The sequence below is a fragment of the Meles meles genome, chromosome 7 (assembly GCF_922984935.1).
Source record: "Meles meles chromosome 7, mMelMel3.1 paternal haplotype, whole genome shotgun sequence".
NCBI classification, from domain to species: domain Eukaryota; kingdom Metazoa; phylum Chordata; class Mammalia; order Carnivora; family Mustelidae; genus Meles; species Meles meles.
The window spans coordinates 137,288,528-137,308,328 of record NC_060072.1 but is presented as its reverse complement, the minus strand read 5'-3'; the positions used below and the strand labels follow the sequence as shown (position 1 = coordinate 137,308,328).

The 19,801-nt window shown below is 43.5% G+C and overlaps 1 protein-coding gene across 4 annotated transcripts in view; it reads left to right on the top strand.

Moving 5' to 3' along the window:
- Positions 1–19,801, top strand: part of MPP7 (MAGUK p55 scaffold protein 7) — a 306,784-nt gene that overhangs the window by 35,690 nt on the left and 251,293 nt on the right. For 3 of the 4 annotated variants that reach the window (XM_046012745.1, XM_046012743.1, XM_046012746.1), the window contains exon 2: positions 8,530–8,645. The exons of the other annotated variant lie outside the window; for it this stretch is intronic. The gene's annotated coding sequence lies outside the window, so the exon portion shown is untranslated. The remainder of the gene's footprint in view (positions 1–8,529; positions 8,646–19,801) is intronic. 4 annotated transcript variants of the gene reach the window in all.

Genomic DNA, 19,801 nt, shown 5'->3' with positions numbered 1-19,801 from the left:
TAGTCTTATGCAGTCTGAATCACAGTTTGAAATAAAAGGATCTGATTTTTTTTTTTCCAATTTGAAGTACCACTTACTAGTTTCATCTTTAAAATATTCTAACTGTATAGACCAACTTCTGTGGATAATTCATGATTTTATGTTGATGGTGATTTTGTTATGACTGACATCAGATTCACTTCCTTGCTTCGTGATCCTAGTTCTTTATTATCTAAGGAAGAGGGGGACTTGGGCCCAAGTTGGTCTCATGTAGGCCAGGCTCATGAAATTCAGTTAAAGTTGACCACGATTTATTGAGCAGTTACTGAAGTCTAGCTGCTTTTTGGGCACTGAGGACACGGCATAGTCCTGTTGTCACAGAACTTTCTTGGGAAGGGATTGGTTCCCCTTGAGTGATGGAATTACAACATGGAAGGTACTCGCCCCTCTGACAAAGCTCTTGAATCAGTCAGATGAACCAGGTTTTAGACACATGAAGTCATATTTATATAATCCCCGAGTCCATGGACTCAGCAGCTCAGGGGAGACTGCCTTGGCCTATAGACAGCGTGCTGGAAGCCAGAGAGGAGCTTTAGGATAAGATGCTGAACCTCTTAACCTCATTTTCTGTGTTGTGAATCAGGACTAGTAATAGCTTGTCAGGAATATCAAATGAAGTTCCTAAGCTAACGCTACTGGCCTGGCGAGTAAGAGCTGCCCAGTAACTGCACGCGGCTCTCATGGTGAAGCCGGTATGGTTGTGGAAATACAGATCAGGGCACGCTTTTGTTTCCTTCCTGTAGTAGCATCCTTCTCAGTATTTATTTTTTTTGTGGCACAAATTAAGCTCATGGGCATAATACCCTGCTTCTAAGAACGGATCCAGGAAAGCAGCTGGAACCCCACCTCAGGAAAGCGCCGGAGTGTGAGTGACATCATTGCTGGGAGGTGTCTTGCCCAGTGGTTAAGACCCTGGGCTGAGCCACCTTGGCCAAGCTACTTAACCCATCTTAAACCTAAATAGTCTTAATTTGCAAATTAGGGAAAAACCTTGCCTATTAGATAGTGTTTTTTTTTTTTTAAATATTTTATTTATTTATTTGACAGAGAGAGAGAGAGACCACAAGTAGGCAGAGCAGCAGACACAGAGAGAGGGGGAAGCAGGCTCTCTGCTGAGCAGACAGCCTGATGTGGGGCTTGATCCCAGGACCCTGGGATCATGACCTGAGCTGAAGGCAGAAGCTTAATCCACTGAGCCACCTGGGTGCCCCTAGATAGTGTTTTTATGGAGATTGAATGAGTTTATGTGGGTGAGATGCTTAGAATAATTTTTTGTTAGTAATATTTCTTGTTACTGAGAAAATCTTGATTTTGATAAGAGTAAATCGTAAGTTTCCAAAATTCAATTAGATTGAATTCCTAACAAAATTCAATCTCATCTTTTTTTTTTTTTTTTTAAGATTTTTAAATTTATTTGATAGAGCACAAGCAGGGGGGAGCAGCAGAGGGAGAGGAGAAGCAGGCTCCCCGCAGAGCAAGGAGCCCGATGTGGGGCTCAGGGACAGCATCCCAAGACCCTGAGATCATGACCTGAGCCCAAGGCAGACGCCTAACCGGCTGAGCCACCCAGGCGCCCCTCAGTCTTGTCTTAATACACCGGTTACTTATGTCCTATTGCCCTTCCATATTTACGGATTACCTGAATGGCAGCATTACTTTTGTGTTTTTATTATGTAGATTAGTTAAATATGGTTTGTTTTTAGGGAACACATCTGACGTTACTATTCAAGACCTATCAGTCTGGAATTAAAAAAATGATTGCCATTGCAATAGCTGATTTTTTTTTTGAGAGCTTTAATGCTTTTTATGAATCATAACTATGAGCTGATAACTAAAGGTGATCAAAATGTGAGGAAGCCCCGATAGTTATAGGAAAAGAACGTCCTCACTTTTGAGCAAAGGCCAGATGTAATCAGAGATGGATTTGCTCCCTATTATTAGTAATAAGGGAGAATGGTTGTGTGACTCTGAAATATTAGCCCCTAACCTTTTCTCAACTGTTTTTATAATGTAAGTGGTTTTAAGAAATACAGGCGATAAAATGTCTCACACGGTGCAATATAATCCAACACCTGCCTACGTTTCCGTTCAGATTTCATCAGAATTTCTCTCTGGCTCATTTTGTTCCAGGCTCACTGTCCTTTTAGTACCGTGGTCTTCCTCAGAACCTAAGCTCATGATGGACCTTCGGCTAGAATGTTCTCTCTGACCTGACTGTCCCCTCCCCGCCCCCTTAATTCAGGTCTGTTTAACTTCACCTTAGAGAAACTTCCCCCCTGTTAAAAAGCAAAATTCGAGTAAATTTCAGGATCTAGTTGGCTTTATTAAATGATTTGAGAATCAGGTAATATCCCTTCTAGCAAATAGAGGGGAGCTCTGAGCATTTGTACAAAATGGAGCGTTTTTACAAGTGGAGAAGAAAGTTATTAGCAAAGGAAAAGGATGGTTCCAGGCAAGGTAGTTTTCCATTAGGGGGAGGAAGAAAGGGGTCTTATCAGGCAGATAAGCTCATCTTCCTTTGTGGCATCAAGAGGGCCTGTATGGCCATTGGCCTCATTGGAAAATTTCTTTTTTCTCTTTTCTTTTTTAAGATTTTATTTGTTTATTTGAGAGAGAGGGAGAGAGGGCTGGGGAGGAGCGGAGGGAGAGGGAGAAGCAGATTCCCTACTGAGTAGGGAGCCTGATGAAGGGCTCTATCCTGGGACCTTGGGATCATGGCCTGAGCCTAAGGCAGGTGCTTAACCAACTGAGCCATGCAGGCGCCCCTGGAAATTCCTGACCGTCCAGCTAAAACTGCATTTCTCAGAGACGTTGAAACTGCCATTAGGTTAGGAATTAAGCCCCATTTTAGGGTCTTGACCTAACTGATGCCATTTTGGGCTTGTGGTTTTCTTTTTAACACCCATGTACCCAACGTAAGATATGTCCCCCTTCCATAGTCATTCTTTCACATAGTATTAACCAACCCACTTTTCCTTTACTGTGTTTATCACGGTTAGTAGTTTTTTGGTTATTCATTTATTAGAGTCCTTGTATGTTTCTTTTGTACTTTGGCAGCTCTGTGAAGGCAAGGGCCATATCTGTTTTGTTCACCACAATATACCCAGCACCCGAAGATAGCGATTAGCTCATGGTAAATATTCTCAAATTTGACTCCTCAGTGGATCCAGCTAATAGAGGTCTGCAAAGTTTTTGTGTCAAGGGCCAGATGGTAAATACATTAAACTTGGTGAGCTGTTAGGTCTCTTTTGCAGCTACTCAGTCCTGCCCTTGTAACACAGAAGAACAAATGAGTAAATGTGGCTATGTCTGTTCCAATAAAACTTTATTTAGAGAACTGGGGGGCAGCCCACTTGGCTGTAGTTCACTGGCTTCTGAACTCATGGATGTGGTAGAACAGATCACCTGTTATGGTTTGAATATCTGGGTTGCCTTCAGGCTAAAATCTAAGGTAACCTAAGTGGATAGAACATTTGAATTGCATGTTGACCAGAATTAATTGAAACGAGAACCATTTGTTGAGCACTTACTACGTGCCGGCCACTCTGGAAACTAGGGACCCAAAATTGATAATGGGCGAAGGCCTGGCCTGTTAGCAGACAAGCCAACATGTGTAATACAGCATCTTCTGTGCGGCTGGAGGTAGACTTAGGGGGTCTCAGGGACGGAGAAGAGGCACTGTTGTATAGTGGAAAGATCAAAGTTTTTAAGAAAGTGATTACAAAAGGAAACAGGAAACTAGCTTTTAGCGAGGACCTTCTATGTGCTAAGAGCTATCCCCAAACTACGTTTTGTACTTCACACAAAAACTATGAGGAAGGTGTAATGAGGACCCACACTGCAGGGAGTCATGGGAGGACACAGAGGTGGCAGTTTGAGGACGGTGAAGGGATTCTCTGTCACATCCCAGTTCAGATCCTGCCTTGCCTCTTTTTAAAATTTTTAAATTAAAAAAAAAATTTTTTTTTAAGAGTTACATATTTAGGGGCGCCTGGCTGGCTCAGTGGGTTAAAGCCTCTGCCTTGGACTCAGGTCATGATCCCAGGGTCCTGGGATCGAGCCCCGCATCGGGCTCTTTGCTCAGTGGGAAGCCTGCTTCCCTTCCTCTCTCTCTGCCTGCCTTTCTGCCTACTTGTGATCTCTGTCTGTCAAATAAATAAATAAAATCTTAAAAAAAAAGTTACATATTTTAGAGAAAGTGCATGTGAGTGGGGGGAGGGGCGGAGGGAGAGAACCTTTGAGCAGACTTATCTCTGAGCAGGGAGCCCAACTGGGTTCACTCCCCTGACCCTGAGATTGTGACCTGAGCCAAAACCAAGAATCAGACACTTAACTGACTGAACCACCCAGATGCCCCGACTGCCTTGCCTCTTTATTCACTTGGGCAATTTATTGAACACTTAGATTCAGAGGGCCATTATGGAGGCCAGCTCGGTCTTGTAAATCACTTAGCATGGAAGTACTTAAGCTTGGAAGGTCTCAAGCGGTGATGTGGTTGTGTTGATTTGTTAAAAATAAAATGAAACGTGGGTCTGAAAAATTGGAAAACCGATTCTTTTCCTTCCTACACTTGTTCCGCTCATCACATTTCATTAAAACACACAATTTGTGTTAAAATTTATGATTTGACTTGATAAAGTTAACATAGGTCTCCTGTATTTCTTGATTATTGGACAGTGAAGCAGATACATGAACACATTGTGAAACTTAGAGAGATTTTACACTGAGAAACTTTCCGTAAGAAAAAGATTCAGAATAGAATGTATTTCATTTTTTTTTTTTTTAAGATATAAAGGCATTTTGATGTCAGCTGGGCTGCTGATTCTGTCCCTTTAAGTATTCCTTGTGGGTCATTTACCCAGGTTTCTTCTTTGCATCATCAATCTGCTAGCTCAGGTGTACCTGACTTTAAGAATGCCAACAGTGAAAACCCAGTACCTCTGTTGGGAATATCCGGGAAGGATCTGTCGTCCTCTTTTTATGCATAACTTCCTGATGGGCTGTGTGTGCTCAGTACCTCCTCACAGCACGTGGCAGGCTGTGGTTTCCTACCCCTCCTCCCACTTGGGATCTGCAGAGATGTCTCTACTGGGTTCCACCTTCTCACCCACGACCCCCACGCTCATAAACCTGCTAGAGAAGGTGTCTTCCAAATGGTGTGGTTTTTTTTTTCTTTCTTATATTTCTGAACATAACAGCATTTCTACCATTTGTTCCAGTACATCAATCTCTCAGACACGGTTTAGAACCTGCCCTTTCCTTCCTGCTCCCCTTCCCCCGCATAAACTCCTCTGGCTGGCGATGGAGACAATTCTTTTCTAATCTTATCTCCCACTTTCCTTCCAACATTTACCTTTTATTTTATCCCAACTGTAATAAACAGTTTCCCTGACGTGTCTTCTGCTTCCCACTTCCATATGCCAGCTCAAGCTGTTGGGGACGGCAGAGATCCATGCTGGGTGGGGCTCTGCAGCTAGACTCTCTGTACTTGGCTTCGTATCTGAAATTCCGTTCTGTTTGGAAAACCCTCCCAGACGGTGTCCGTCTTATCTCCGCTCTGATCCCGCTGGCCCAGCCGGCAGCAGGCAGGTGGAATTTCAAAGGGCAGCCCCGCCTGTGCCATCAAGCCTGTTCCCCGGGCTCTGGTGGTCTCTAGGGGAGCAGTCGGCTTCCTCACTGTGCTTATTTCTTTGCTAAGCGGGCCAGCTTCCGGTGGTGCTCCAGCCCCACGTGCTGCTCTCAGTCCCAGGCCTCCCTAGGATGGGGCTTCTCCATTGGTCCCTGTAGCCCTGTCTTCTCTAGAGCTGCCTTTTCTGGGCACTGAAGCCCTGCGCCTGGGTTTGAGCCCAGGGCTCACACACCAGGCAATTCTGTGACGCCAGCTGGGGGTCCCGCACCCTAACTCGGTTCTGACACTACCCGGATGCAGCACCAGGTCAATCCCACAGGACCGCCTCCCGCCCCCACACTCCCCGCCCTGCTCCCTGCCTTCAGGTGGAGTTCAGGTGGTCAGCCTTGCTTCTGACCCACCAGTCACAAATCAGAGGTTCCTGCCATCCCTTCCTCGGGTTCCCTTAAATCGCTGGAGTAGTTCACCAAACTCAGGAAAAAGTTTGCTTACTAGATTACCAGTTTATTAGAAAAGGTATAGCTCCGAGCAGCCAGGTGGAAGCGATAATGTAGGTCAAGGTGCAGGGAAAGAGACGCGGAGCTTCTGTATCCTCTCCCGGTGCACCCCCCGCCCCACCTCCATAGGTCCACCCACCTGGAAACTCTATAAACCCTGTCCATGCGGCTTTCATTGGCCCTCGGTGAAGGACTCGGTCTCCTGCCCCTCCTTCCTCCTCGGAGGTCAGCGTTGGGGCTATGAGTGCCAACCCAAGTCACTTAGCTGATTCCCCTCCACACTTAGGGCTTCTCCGGAAAGTCACCGCATTGACATAAACTCAGGTGTGTTTGAAAGGGGTGTGGACTGTTATGAATAACAGAAGACACCTTTTATTCTTATCACTTTGGAAATCCCAAGGGTTTTTGGAGCTCTGTGCTAGGAATCAGGAAGAAGACCAAATATATATTTATTATCAGTCACAGTATTGCTGTGGGGTCCTTGAGCTCAAAGGGCAAGACACAATTCTCACGAAGTTGCGTGGTGCGACTTAGGAAGTGTATTTCAGTAGCACCGGGACCAGACCCCGGGGGCAGACAGACTGTGCTTTTGCTGTATGACGCTGGTGGTTACATGCTTGGTGCCCAAGAGGGAGGAGACATACAGAGAGTATTAGATCATAAATGTTTTCTTTGAATTTCTGCTTGTAAAACTACTTTGGCAAGATTTCCCTGGCGCTTATCATTCAGTTCAATATTAACAATCGGTGAGATACACGGGCAGTCACCAGACCCTTTGAGAATGTAGCAACCAGCGCGCATTTGATCCTTATCAGAACGATGCAGGCTAGAGGTCAGGAAACTTCTGGGCTAAGCATGAATATTTTTTGCTTCTCTCCATCCTTGTCACATAAATCCTCTCCTGAAAACCTACTACCATTGCCTGGAACATGCCTGAGCTCTCCACGTTGGTCAGATGTTTTCCTTGCTCCTCTTAAAAAAAAAAACACTCAAGCTTTAAAGGAACAATTATTCTTAAGCTTTGTTGAAAGTGAGGCGGGCTTTATTCAAGGGAAGGCCATCGTGATGGTTGTCTGGCCGCAGCAGTGGGGTCTTGCAGTGGGTGAGGAAATGGAGCCTAGGCCAGGGGCAGTTTATAGCCAGGGAGTAGGGTGGAGGTCCCCGGATGGGAACTTACTAAAGGGGGAGACATCAGGGGTAGGGGGGAGAGTCTGGCTCAACTGACCCAACAGCATTCTTGCTTCTGAAGGCAGGCCGCCACGATCAGACCTCACCTAGGGCATGGTAGAGGATGAGCCCAGTTAGGTATTGGGGGATGGAGGGGTGTTCTAGATAAGGACTCTTGCTAAAACTGGGCAACGCAGAGAGCAACATGGAAGTCCAGAAGTCAGGTCTAGTTGAGAAAGCGTTCAGGGGAGCCCGAGTTTTTGTCATTCCTTCTGCTGCAGCCCTGCCTCTGAGCTGGGCCACACTTGTCTTCTGGACCCTTCCCCTCCCGTCTTCTGTGGTCTGCAGGTTAAGGGCCAGCTCCAGTGTTCCCCTCCCCTCCCCCCCCTTTCTGGCTGCCTTGGTGTTGCTTCACAGCCAAGTCCTAAGGAGGGGAACTTCAGGGTTGATTTCAAGGTCTTCTCTATCTGCTAAGTCTCATGAGCCAATCTAAGTTTTCATCCCAATAAGCATTGGTGGAAAAATGTGGCTCCATATTCTTAAGATCCAGTGGACAGTGGTGAACCAAGATGGACACTTTTGGGCCTTTACCTCTTTCATAACCGTTCTACCCTTGCCCCATGTGTTTTGCCATTTTCTTGCTATTTACTTGGAGAACGATGGCAACACCTTGTCTGTACCATGTGACTCTCCTCCCCTGCCCATCGCATCTCATCCCTGATGTCTAAGATCCTAGAGCTGCTGCCGCCCACTGGTAGTAGCCTTTCCATGTGGCGCATTTGATTTTTCTTGAAAATATTTTATAATTTATAAACATTTTATAATTGTACACGAATAGTCTTCTGGCTCCGTGGCCTGCCTAGACTAGATGCGGCTTTTTGTGTATGGCGTGGATGTTCCTGAGGACAGAAGGGCCCACAGTTCTCATGTGATCCAAAATGCCTGTGGCTCCTGAAAGGAGAGTATTATGTATGAAACCGCAAGAGTAACCCAAAAGACAGATGACCGTTCTTAGGGCACCGAGTTAGGCCCTGTGACCGGGACACATTGGCTCGATGCTGACTTTTGAGCTGGACTGTTAGTTTCACCCTGGTTTCCTCGTTCAGTCAGAAATGCCAAATGGAGGGAGCGACAGGAAGACGGACAGCCTGTCCCTCAGGGCGGAGGACCGTTCTGATTTGTGTGTCTCCTGACCAGATACAGTCCTTCAGCAAGTTGGAAGCTGTTCCCCGTCACTGTCACTGGAGTGTTTCTGACGTTCAGCCATCACCCGAGGGAGGAACCGCTGCTGCTCAGGAGAAGCAGACACAGAGGTGAGAGGAGGGATGGAAGTGCCGTTGACCATGAACGGGTGCTGTTGCTTTTTGCGGGTGGTCCTGGACTTAACAAAATTCAACTGAGTATATTTTAAGGCTCTTACTGGCTTTGTTCAGTGACTCATGAATCGGGCAGAGAGAAAGGAGCTCTGAAGAGGTTTCACAGACCAAGATGGGCAGGAACAAGGAAGGCACAAGGAGGCCTTTGCTGATTGGCTAAGGCAGGGTTGCTTTCCTGCTTTCGAGGAAATTGGCTCAGGTCATGTGTGCTGCCTGGTTGACCTAGGCCTGCCTTTTCGGGGAGAGCCAGGCATAGAAACTTAGTTAAGTTTTGGTTTGCCCACGCTGGGGCTTAGCATGAATGACGCCATCTTGGACCCGGTCTCGTTACTCGTTGTACAGGTGTGGCCATTTCCGGGACATCACGGGAGGGACCGTGATTTGCCCGACTCCGTTCTTGTGGAAGTACATATGGCGGCTCTTCTGAATCTGACCTTTGACTTGCTCAGTGTAAAGAGCACTGCCCAGGAGAGAGCAAGCCACGGGGCTGATGGGGAGGGCCCCCAGCGAGTGACTTTAGAGCCTTCTGCAGATCAGGTCCAGTGTCACTGCCCTGTTCGTAAGGGAGGTGTTCACAGCTGTTTCTCAGCTCTGTGTAAGATCTGCTGTGCTCATGAGCATATGTTATTCTGGCTGCTAAAATGCTCTGTTCTGGACAGGGAAGTAGTGAGATAAAATAGATAAGGACAATTTTTCTTAGTTGAAAGATTAAAGATGATTGAATTGGGTATGCATTTGGCTTTGTGGTTTGCTGAATTGGCATAAAATTAATTTGCTTTGGTAAGAAACTAGGCTAATTAAAAAATAACCTTCTGGGGTAATTTTTTGGCAGTGGTACTTGCAAAAATCACTTAAATTATTTCTCCAAAAGGAATTGGGCATATAAAATGAATCTCTGCACGGAAGTCAAATGTACCAGGTATACAGCCTGTATGTATCATGAATGAGAACAGTGTGTTCTTTTCATTTTAAGTGCATCAGAAAAAAAGATACTGTTTGGTGAGACCATAATTAAATATGACATCTGGTATTTTCATGTTTTTGATTTCCCTATCTTGACAGGTGATTGAAGGGAGAAACCATCTGTAATTGTCTATAGGCATGAGGAAGATTCATATGATTGTTTCAGGTTATTAGTTAATAACTGGATGTAGAAAGCATGCCCTTTATGGAGAGCTAGGGAGATTGGAATAGAATGGATTGCCACCAGAAGTAACTGCTTTTTAGGTGAGAAAGCATGTATTAACTCACAGCTGGAAAAAGGCATCAACATCTATGTGTCACATAACAATGCTATAAACATTTACTGTGTTTACAGGTTTTTTTTTCCAAAGATTTTATTTATTTATTTGATAGAGATCACAAGTAGGCAGAGAGGCAGGCAGAGAGAGAGGAGGAAGCAGGCTCCCTGCTTAGCAGAGAGCCCAATTCGGGGCTCCATCCCAGGACCGTGAGATCATAACTGAGCTGAAGGCAGAGGCTTAACCCACTGAGCCACCCAGGTGCCCCCTGTGTTTACAGTTTTTAAAGAATATACAAACAAATGCTAACAGAATTAATAAAAGAACTAATGTTTCCTAAGTGTAGATTCTTAATAAATAATTTGTGTGTGTGTGTGTGTGTTTTAAAAGATGTTATTTATTTATTTGACACAGCGAGCAAGCTCACAAGCTGGGGGAGCAGCAGGCCAGGAGCCTGATGTAGGACTTTATCCCAGGACGCTGGGCTCATGACGTGAGCTGAAGGCAGACACTTAACCAACTGAGCCACCCAGGCATCCCCAAACAGTTTTTGCTAAATGCTGACCCTTTATTTTCACATATACTGGATAACTAGCTCCTCAAACTCTTGGTTCAGAAGGGTCCGAAGTACACATTTAAGTATAAAAAAAAACCCAAACTCAATTTAAGAAAAATGTTAAGAGGAGTTTTTTGGGTCATGTAGAACTTATGAGAATGGAGATATGAAAGACCGGGGTTTGGGAACTGCTGATGTACGTTAGGGACATGTTGCTCGCTCTCTTTAACTTTGAGCTGATTGATTGCAGAGAGGGAAAGGAAACCAGTGAGGTGGGTGGGATGGCACGGGTGAGGAGCCCCAGCCGCTCAGCCTGAGTAGAAGTGCCGATGCGACCTTTCCTGGGCCCGCTCTGATTTCCCGCTAGCTGCTTCGTGTCAGCCTCTTGCTCACTGTCCTGGCTTCTGTGGAGCTTACCAGATCACTGCAGGTACAGGCCTGCTTGCAGACTAATAGCTAGAAGACAGTTCTGGGGTTGGTTTTACCTTTCGGTCATCTCGGTGGTATTGGCTTTGCCGGGAAAGGCAGCATGCGACCGAGAGCGTGGAAGGAATAGCTCGGCTCTTGAAATGTCTAGTAATTTTAAAAAAAGATTTATTTAGTTTTGAGAGCAAGTGTGTGCATGAGTGTGCACATGTGTGTATAAGTAGGGAGAGGGGCGGAGGGAGAGGGAGAGAAGCAGACTCGCGCTGAGCTCGAAGCCCTGTCTCACAACCCGGAGACCACGGCCTGAGCTGAAATCAGGAGTTGCTTAACTAACCCAGGTGTTCCAAGTCTAGTAATTCTTTCTTTCTTTTTTTTTTTTTTTTAAAGATTCATTTATTTATTTGACAGAAAGAGAGAGCGCGAGAGAGGGAACACAGGCAGGGGAGTGGGAGAGGGAGAAGCAGGCTTCTTTCTGAGCAGGGAGCCCAATGCCGGGCTCGATCCCAGTACCCTGGGATCATGGCTTGAGCCAAAGGCAGATGTTTAACGGCTGAGCCAACCAGGCGCCCCCAAGTCTAGTTCTTGAGTGAATACTGGTCATTTTGGGAAATTGAAGCGGCTCTGATGATAGTTTAGTTTCTGCCAGGCAGTTTGGATAGAGGCAATCACCTTAACGCAGCCGGAGATTGAGTCCATTTGATACCGGGACTCCTTTGGGAGGCCTTGTGTCTTTCCACCTTTCCCTTGCCCCACTGGTGGAGTTCTTTCAAAATCTCAACTGGGTACACACCTTTAGGGCTCCTAACGGAGCTGCTGGGATTTAGCTGTGCCTGTCTCCTTTGTTAGGCCCAAACTCCAATTCTTTTTTATCTTCCGGGCCTGGGGAGACCTACTGTATGTCTGTGCAGCTTCTCAGTCCCCTGGCAGCTGCGTTCGGTTCAACTGCTCTTCCTCTGGCTTTTGTTTGCTTTCGCCTCCATGAATACTTGAGCCGAAAAGTAGCTCGGATTGCTGGACACAGTGGTTGGGGCTTTTCTTCTCTCTGCAATCTTGACCCTTCCAAGTCCGAGCTGCCTTACTCGCCCTGAACTCCGGTTTGAGTCTTTCCAGACCCGTCAGACCTACAGAGGCTCTTTCTGACCCATGTCCTACCTTCTCAGCCTCTCATCTCTGCTGCTTATGAGTTGGGAATGTGTTGAGGCGAAGGCAGTGTGGATAATGGGTACATCTCCAGGTTTTTCCCTTTTCTTCCAGATCGTGGTCATTCCGGTCCCACTTTGGAAGATTTGTTTTTTTTTCCTTAGCTTTCAGACATTAAAAAAACAAAACAAAAAAAAAAACAAAAAGCGTATCCAGCTTTTCTAGTTGTTCTTTTTCTCATTTTCCTCTGATATTAGGTGATGTTAAGTGACACATAAATCCTGTTAATTCCATAACTGCTACAGTTACTGTGCCTGATTTTGATAAGGTTTTAGGAATTTTTTTTAAAGAAATAAAACTGTTTATTTCTTTAAAAAAAAAAGTAATTGAATTTCATTTCATTAAGGGACCTAATAAAATTTTAAGGGACCATTAGTCTCAAAGCCGTAGAAAAGTAATTTTCCCAAAGTTTTGATTACAAAGAATGTAATTTTATAATGAGGTTTCCAGAATTGTAATTAAGTTAAATGAAAATGAATGTTTTATCTTTTCCTATTTTAATTATTATTTTAAACATTCTTAAAATGAAGGTCACTGAAAAATATGTTGAAAAATGATATTCTGAAACCGTAAATACCAAAGTCCCTTTAAATTCTGCATATTTTAAGTGATTCAAGTTTGAGATACTTATCCTCCCATCATAATGAAAAGCTTTTGAGTTAAAGCCCAAAAGCAATAAATTAACAAGATAAACTTAGAGGCCTAAAATTAAGATTTTGGCATTAATTACGTAATATAATAAAAGATGATCTCACATTTGAACTGGAGCACCTTGATAATTCTTTCTTAATTCGAAAACCTCATTTGCATGGAATGTTATTAGATGAACTAGAGGTACCTAGTAGGCTATTCTGGTGCCTTTAATCACAATGTCCACCTTATGCTGCATAGATTTGTAATTTTTTAAAGGTCTGGTAGGGCAAAATAAGAAAAATTCCTTAGTGAATTCAGTTACAACTCCTAGAATGACTCATGCAACCAGCTAGTTACAAGGTCACACAATTCCTTACTAAAGTCCAGATACGTTATAGAATTCAGAATTGCTTCATTTGCCAGCCTGCCAGGAAATTTTGAACACCTAGTGAAGAAAAGAAAATTTAAAACGTTTTGTTTCTGAGTAATATTGTTAGTAGCCCTGTTGATGACAAGATTACGTAGAGACAGTGTTTCTCCAGAAGGTTATTAAATCAGAAGTTTTATCCCAAGATAAATTGGCAGACGCTGACGAAGATTTACTTAGAGCTTTCTACAGAATCCTTGAAGACATTCGGAAGACTGTTATTTGCAAACCACCACCAACCTAACACCGAGTTTCGAAAAATTCTTAGTGAGTATGAGATCAGTCTCTGCTGTTTCACACTTTCAGTGTTAGTAGACCACAAGAAAGGTTTTGTCAAGAATTTGCATTAAGAACTTTTGTTGTTACTGTTTTTTGGGTTTTTTTTTTTTTGGCAAATGATTCTCACATTGTAGGTTTGTGGGAAGATGGCTGTGTTAAGTTGAAAGATGGCTTCAGTAAAAATACATGATGGACCATCTTAAGGAACTTAATAGAAAATTGCAAGAACTGGAGATTATGTATTATGTTTATTGATAATTCAAAGTAGAAATTAAACAGGAAAAATTAGATTACAAGTGCTCACTATAATGGTGTTCAGGAGATATTGACTACAAAGAATGATTTGCAAAAAGCGTTTATGCCTGTTTAAAGAAAAAATATTAAAAAAAATTTGAAGATCGACTGTTTCAGAGCAGATTTAGGTTTCTAGCAAAATGGAGTGGAAGGCGCAAAGATTGCCTTTATACTCTGCCCCACACATGCATAGCCTCCTCTGTTTCCAGCATATTCCGCCAGAATGTTGTATTAGTCACAGTTGAGGAGCCCGCACTGACACGTGGTCATCAGCCAGAGTCCCCAGTTTATATTAGGTTGTAGTCTGATGTTTCACCTTCTGGGTTAGGACAAATGTATAACATGTATCCATTGTTTTAGTATTACAGGCAATCGTTTCACAGCTCTGACAAGTCCTGTTTTCTGGTGATATATCTCTTCCTCCCCCTTCACCTTTGAAAACCTGGAGTTTTATGGTCTCCATAGTTTGCCTTTGGAAAATGTCACTTTAAGCAACCTGTTATGAAAAGTCGGATTGAATTTGAAGTCTATATGCATCATCATGAAATGGATATATCAGTGAAAAAATCGGAAATATGAAATCCTCTCACAATTTCTGAATGATGAGGAAAATGATTTAAACTGGTTTATGACGTTGTCTGAACAAAGTTTATTATTGATGGGGGTCCATGAGAAATTTGAAGAAATCCTCTGTCTCGATCAGTATGTAGTCCCTATACATGCAGAGCCCCATGTAAAAAAAGTTACATTCATAGAAACAAGCTTATATTTCTCATGAAAAAAAATCTGAGAAGGTTTCTTTTGGGAGTTTTATACAAATTCTGTATTAACATCTTCCCTAATACTTCATATTCTGGTTTCCTGATCATAATTATTGAATATAAGGGAAATATGATTGATTTGTCTCACCCAAGCCTTGATTTCCCTGCCAGGCACCAGATACATATTATTATTTACAATCTGTGCCCCGACTTGAATCACTGATCTGTATTGGCTGCTTTTTAAACACTGTGTAAATGGACTCTCCAGAGGAGTAATTTGGTTTCTAATCTACTGTGGAGAGTGTTGGTGAGGGATAAATTCGATCTAGGAAACCTAGAATCTTCTAAGGGATTATAGACGTTTTTGAAATGTATATGGTTTCCTTTTTTTTTTTTAAAGATTTTATTTATTTATTAGACAGAGATCACAAGCAGGCAGAGAGGCAGGCAGAGAGAGAGGCGGAAGCAGGTTCCCTGCTAGGCAGAGAGCCCGATGCGGGGCTCGATCCCAGGACCCTGGGATCATGACCTGAGCCGAAGGCAGAGGCTTTAACCCACTGAGCCACCCAGGCGCCCCTGTATATGGTTTCTGAGAACTATCTTTATCCTTTTCATTGGTCAGGATGACCTAGCTCAGAGAACTTGGCCATGACTTTCGCCAAGTGCCCATGTAGCCTTCGGTCAGACGAGTTTTTGTTCAGTTATGCACTCAGTGTACATTTAATGAACATCTCTGTGCCTGGCATTGTGGAAGATAATATATTTATCTTTGTTCTTAAGGAATTTGTAGTTTAATGGAGGGGAAGGACCTCTAGTTGCTCATGTAAATGTATTAAGTACAATGATCCTTTAAATAGGTGTTGAGACCCATGATGGAATTGTGGGCCATGGTTTGGTATTTGAGTTTCAAAAAAATTGCTGTAACATGTGTAATTCTTTGTTTTTAATGAGGTAAGTAAGAATGGAATAAGTATGGATGAATTTTAAAAAGTACAAACAATATAGTCTAAAAATTTATCTCTATTTTATATCCCAACCTTCCTCCCTCCCTCCCTCTCTCTGCTTCATTCTTTTTTTTTGAATCATTTCCTGATTGGTGAACATTTTAGGTCATTACCTTTTTTTCCTTTTTTTTTTTGTTTTTTTGCTCATCAGCGATGATTTGTAAATTTTCTTATACTTCTGTATTTTCAAACATATGTAAGTGATGTCTATAGTGAAAATTCCTAGGAGTAGAATCTGGACTGAATAATATTTCTCTGGTGTATTTGCTTATTATTGGAATCCTTCGAATTCATAAACTTTGATTTTATTTATTTTTCTTGTGAAGATTTATTTATTTGAGAGAGAGCACAAGCCAGGGGTGCCGAGGGAGGGGGAGCAGGCTTCCTGCTCAGTGTGCAGCCCGACTTGGGACTCGATCTCATGACCCTGAGATCATGACCTGAGCTGAAACCAAGATTTGGACCCTTAACTGACTGCACCACCCAGGTGCCCCAATAGGCTTTTCTTCTAGAGATAACTAACCACGTGGGGGGCTTTCAGGTGTTGGGAATGGCAGAAATGGTCTGAAGACCATAATCCTAATGGCTTAGCTGCAGCACCTGCAGAGTCTGTCACTTGGGGGAGTTGCTGGGTGGCTGTATGTGCCCCTGATTCTTCTTTGCTCCGTCACCTCCGCTTCCTGTCATGTGAGCCACCACTGCGCTAGTCTTCCCTGTCTAGACATGCTTTCGCCTGGTGTCCTGAATTCCAGAACCTCCCTTTTGACAGTCCTTGTGTCCTGAGCTGACCGGAGGTAGTCACGCTTCTGATTGTCAGAGCGAGAAGATCAACCGTGCATGTCTTTGTGGAGACTAGCATTTTACAGCAAGGGGGTGTGTAGTATTTGATTGCAGATTCCTGCTGGAACCCTACCCCCCCCAACACTCCCCGCTCCTATTCTTTAATCATCTTCAGACCCGTAGAACGTAGTAATTACATGTGAGGCCTCAATAGTTTATTCCTTAATTTTGGGCAGGTTTCCTGATTGCATGAATCCAACAGCTCTCTCTTAGATCGTCATTAAATTGTTTTGTGTGTTTGGGCAGGCTGCCTTGACTTATAGCCAGCACTTTGCAGAGATGAGTAAGATAGCAAGTCTTACCTTGTTTTTCCCCTCCTCCATTCCTGTGCTTGTGGTTGGGAGACCTACTCAGAGGACAGGTAGAAGAATTACTCAATTCAGTACAATCTGCCCAAGTTTTCATTTCCAGGTAGATCTCTTTTATGGCTGTCTGTATAATACTTATTACTGCCACCCGGGATCATTCTGTCTGGTAGGTTTTAAGTCATCATCTCTAGTCTCTCTGTTTACTACTTAAGATAGAGTGAATCTAGGAATCCTTGATATTAAAAAGGGTAAGATGAAATTACTAACCCAGGGTCATGCAGGAATGCAGGACTGATTGAGTCAGTTGTATTTGCCAGAGCCTTGCAAAATGAGCACTTAGGAACAGAAGTGCAATGGTTTTAGGTGATTCCCCCCACCCCCGCCCCGCCAACATTTGTTACAGTAATGTCACTGCTTTCGGAATGCTGGCCTTTTAGCAGATCCTTTTCTTTAGTCTTTCCTCTCCCTGGCAATTTACTCTTTCAAGGATTAGGGCACAGAAACAGCACTTGAACCACAAGGCATGCTTAGCGAGATTTTCAGAATTTGGACAGCTGTGATTTTTCTCTTCGAAATTGTGGCTAGTTGGTGAAATTGACGGTTTTAGAAATGTTCTCAGGTGGTTTAGGGGAGAGTTAGAAAAAAAAACTCTTTTTGAGGCATTTGTCCTATTTCCTTAATCCAAAGAGATCAGAATGCATCCAAAGATAACTCAAAAAGAAAAAGACCTAGTAAAAGTATGTTTTTAATAATTAGGAAATGCTGTCTGGAGCCATCAAGTGAACACAATTGCTTGGTTGGTTCACTTTGTGTAACAGTTGCAGAAATCAGGGAGGAAGAGTTTTTCATTGTAAATCTTAATAGAAGCCTATCTAGTGGTAAGGGGAAGTAATTAGCAGACCTGTTTTCTACATGGTATTTACAGGTTTCCTTGATGTTGAGATAGTGGTAGCACAGGTTTCTTATTTGTCCTCTTTCTGATTAATCCAGTCCTCCAGTCTGGCCCAGTTTTTTAGGATGTAGAGAAGGTAGAGTCCTGGTATTTTATAGGTCCCCCCCCTTTTTTTTTACATTGATCTGGCTAACCACGTGAGTTTTTCCAGCAACCTTTATAAACTATAAAATCCCACTCTCCGGTCCCTTTTAAACTGACAGCTCCCCTGGGGATTTTAGTACATTTCCTCTTGTCAGGTTATTATTATAATTATTATTTACTAAAAATAAAAAAATCTTTAAAGAGCTGCAAATGAGAAGAAATTCTTTTTAGGAAACCAAATACACTTGCAGCCGTCCGGTGAGTGGGGCTTTCTGCCGGGCAGGTATGTGGGACCTGGAAACTTTTCTTATCAGATTATTCACTTTTTTTTTTTTTGAGAAGTTTTTTTTTTTAAATATTTTATTTATTTATTTGCAGAGAGAGAGGTCACAAGTAGGCAGAGAGGCAGGCAGAGAGAGAGGGAGAAACAGGCTCCCCACTGAGCAGAGAGCTCGATGTGGGGCTCCATCCCAGGACCCTGAGATCATGACCTGAGCCGAAGGCAGAGACTTAAACCACTGAGCCACCCAGGTGCCCCGATTATTCACTTTTTAACGTCCTCTGCCTTTTCTGATTTCAGGTAGCCCCAAGTGTCTGTTGAGTTTTCACTGGTAATACATGATTTTTACTAACTTGGAAAGCAATCATGTCTGGTTGCCTCTTAATGCAACCATCAGGTCTCTATGCCAAAGCATTAAGAGGCAACCAGGCATGATTGTTTTCTTGCATTTTTACTTATTGTTTTCTTGCATTTTTACTCATTGCCTGTGAAAGAAAACAATGACTGGTAGCAGATTGTCTGGACAGTGGAGGAGATTGCATTTATGAGAACTGATGCTGGCTTCCTGGAATTTGACTCAGCCTTAAGTAATAATTGATTTTTAATGTCCTTAGAAAGCCTAATAAAATTCCTAGGTACCCTGGCGGGGGGGGGGGTCCATTCTTTTTCAATCCCAACCTCCATCCTTCTGGATGAGGATGGGCTCTAACAGCGATCACAGTTCGTATTGGACGCCTGCTTCAGAATACGCTAAGTAAGACATGCCGCAGCTTACCTGAGTCTCTGAAGGTCATGGGTAAAACCACAGAATGAAAATCTAGATGCACTGATCCGAATTTTAGAAGTGGAATTAATTTTAAGATAATCCAATCTAAGTATGTTTCTAAACTATGTTTATAGGTTGATAAACCTTTTTGTAGCCTGGTAGTACCACGCAAATCATAGGACTTTGATAAATTTTGATAGATTTTTTTAGGGCTTTAACACTGCATCTGGTGTTAAAAGTTGCTTTTGTTAGCACGGTAATTTACTTGTCAAAAGTGAAATTATGGCACCCTCTGCTGATGTAAAAAGGAATTGCTGCATAGTAAATGCAAGTTTGAGTAAGAGAACGAATAAATGTGCAATTTAGACTTTCTTTCTTTTTTTTTTTAAGATTTCATTTTATTTATTTGACAGACAGAGATCACAAGTAGGGAGAGAGGCAGGCAGAGAGAGAGAGAGAGGAGGAAGCAGGCTCCCCGCCAAGCAGAGAGCCCGATGCGGGGCTCGATCCCAGGACCCTGGGATCATGACCTGAGCGAAAGGCAGAGGCTTTAACCCACTGAGCCACCCAGGCGCCCCTAATTTAGACTTTCTTGTCTCCCACGGGGGTCCTTTGTGCTCACCCTGCTCCGCAGTAGGCGGTGGGATAATAAACCTGCAGCTACGTACGATTCAGCCCCTACATTGAAGCAAGTAGAGAACCGGAGTGAGCGAGTTCTGCAGAGGCGTGAAATAACATGGGGTGTTCAGGGATCTGCACTTAGTTTTATAGGAACTTTGAGAGAGAGAGAGAGAGAGGGTGTTGGGGTGATTGTGGCAGTGAAAGAAAACTGTTGGGGACAGAGGGCATGGTATCGTTATAGGGAGTTTCAATTAACATGAAAGGCTGTTGAGTCCTCGGATAATTCCGCTTGGAACAGTGATGCCTCATTCAGTTTCCGTAGAAAGACGCTGGAGGCGGCAGTGTGCGGGGGGGTTGAAGGGGGGACAGACCAATTCCAGGAGCAGTGCAGTTGCCAAGTGCCCTGAGTAGGGTGTGAAGG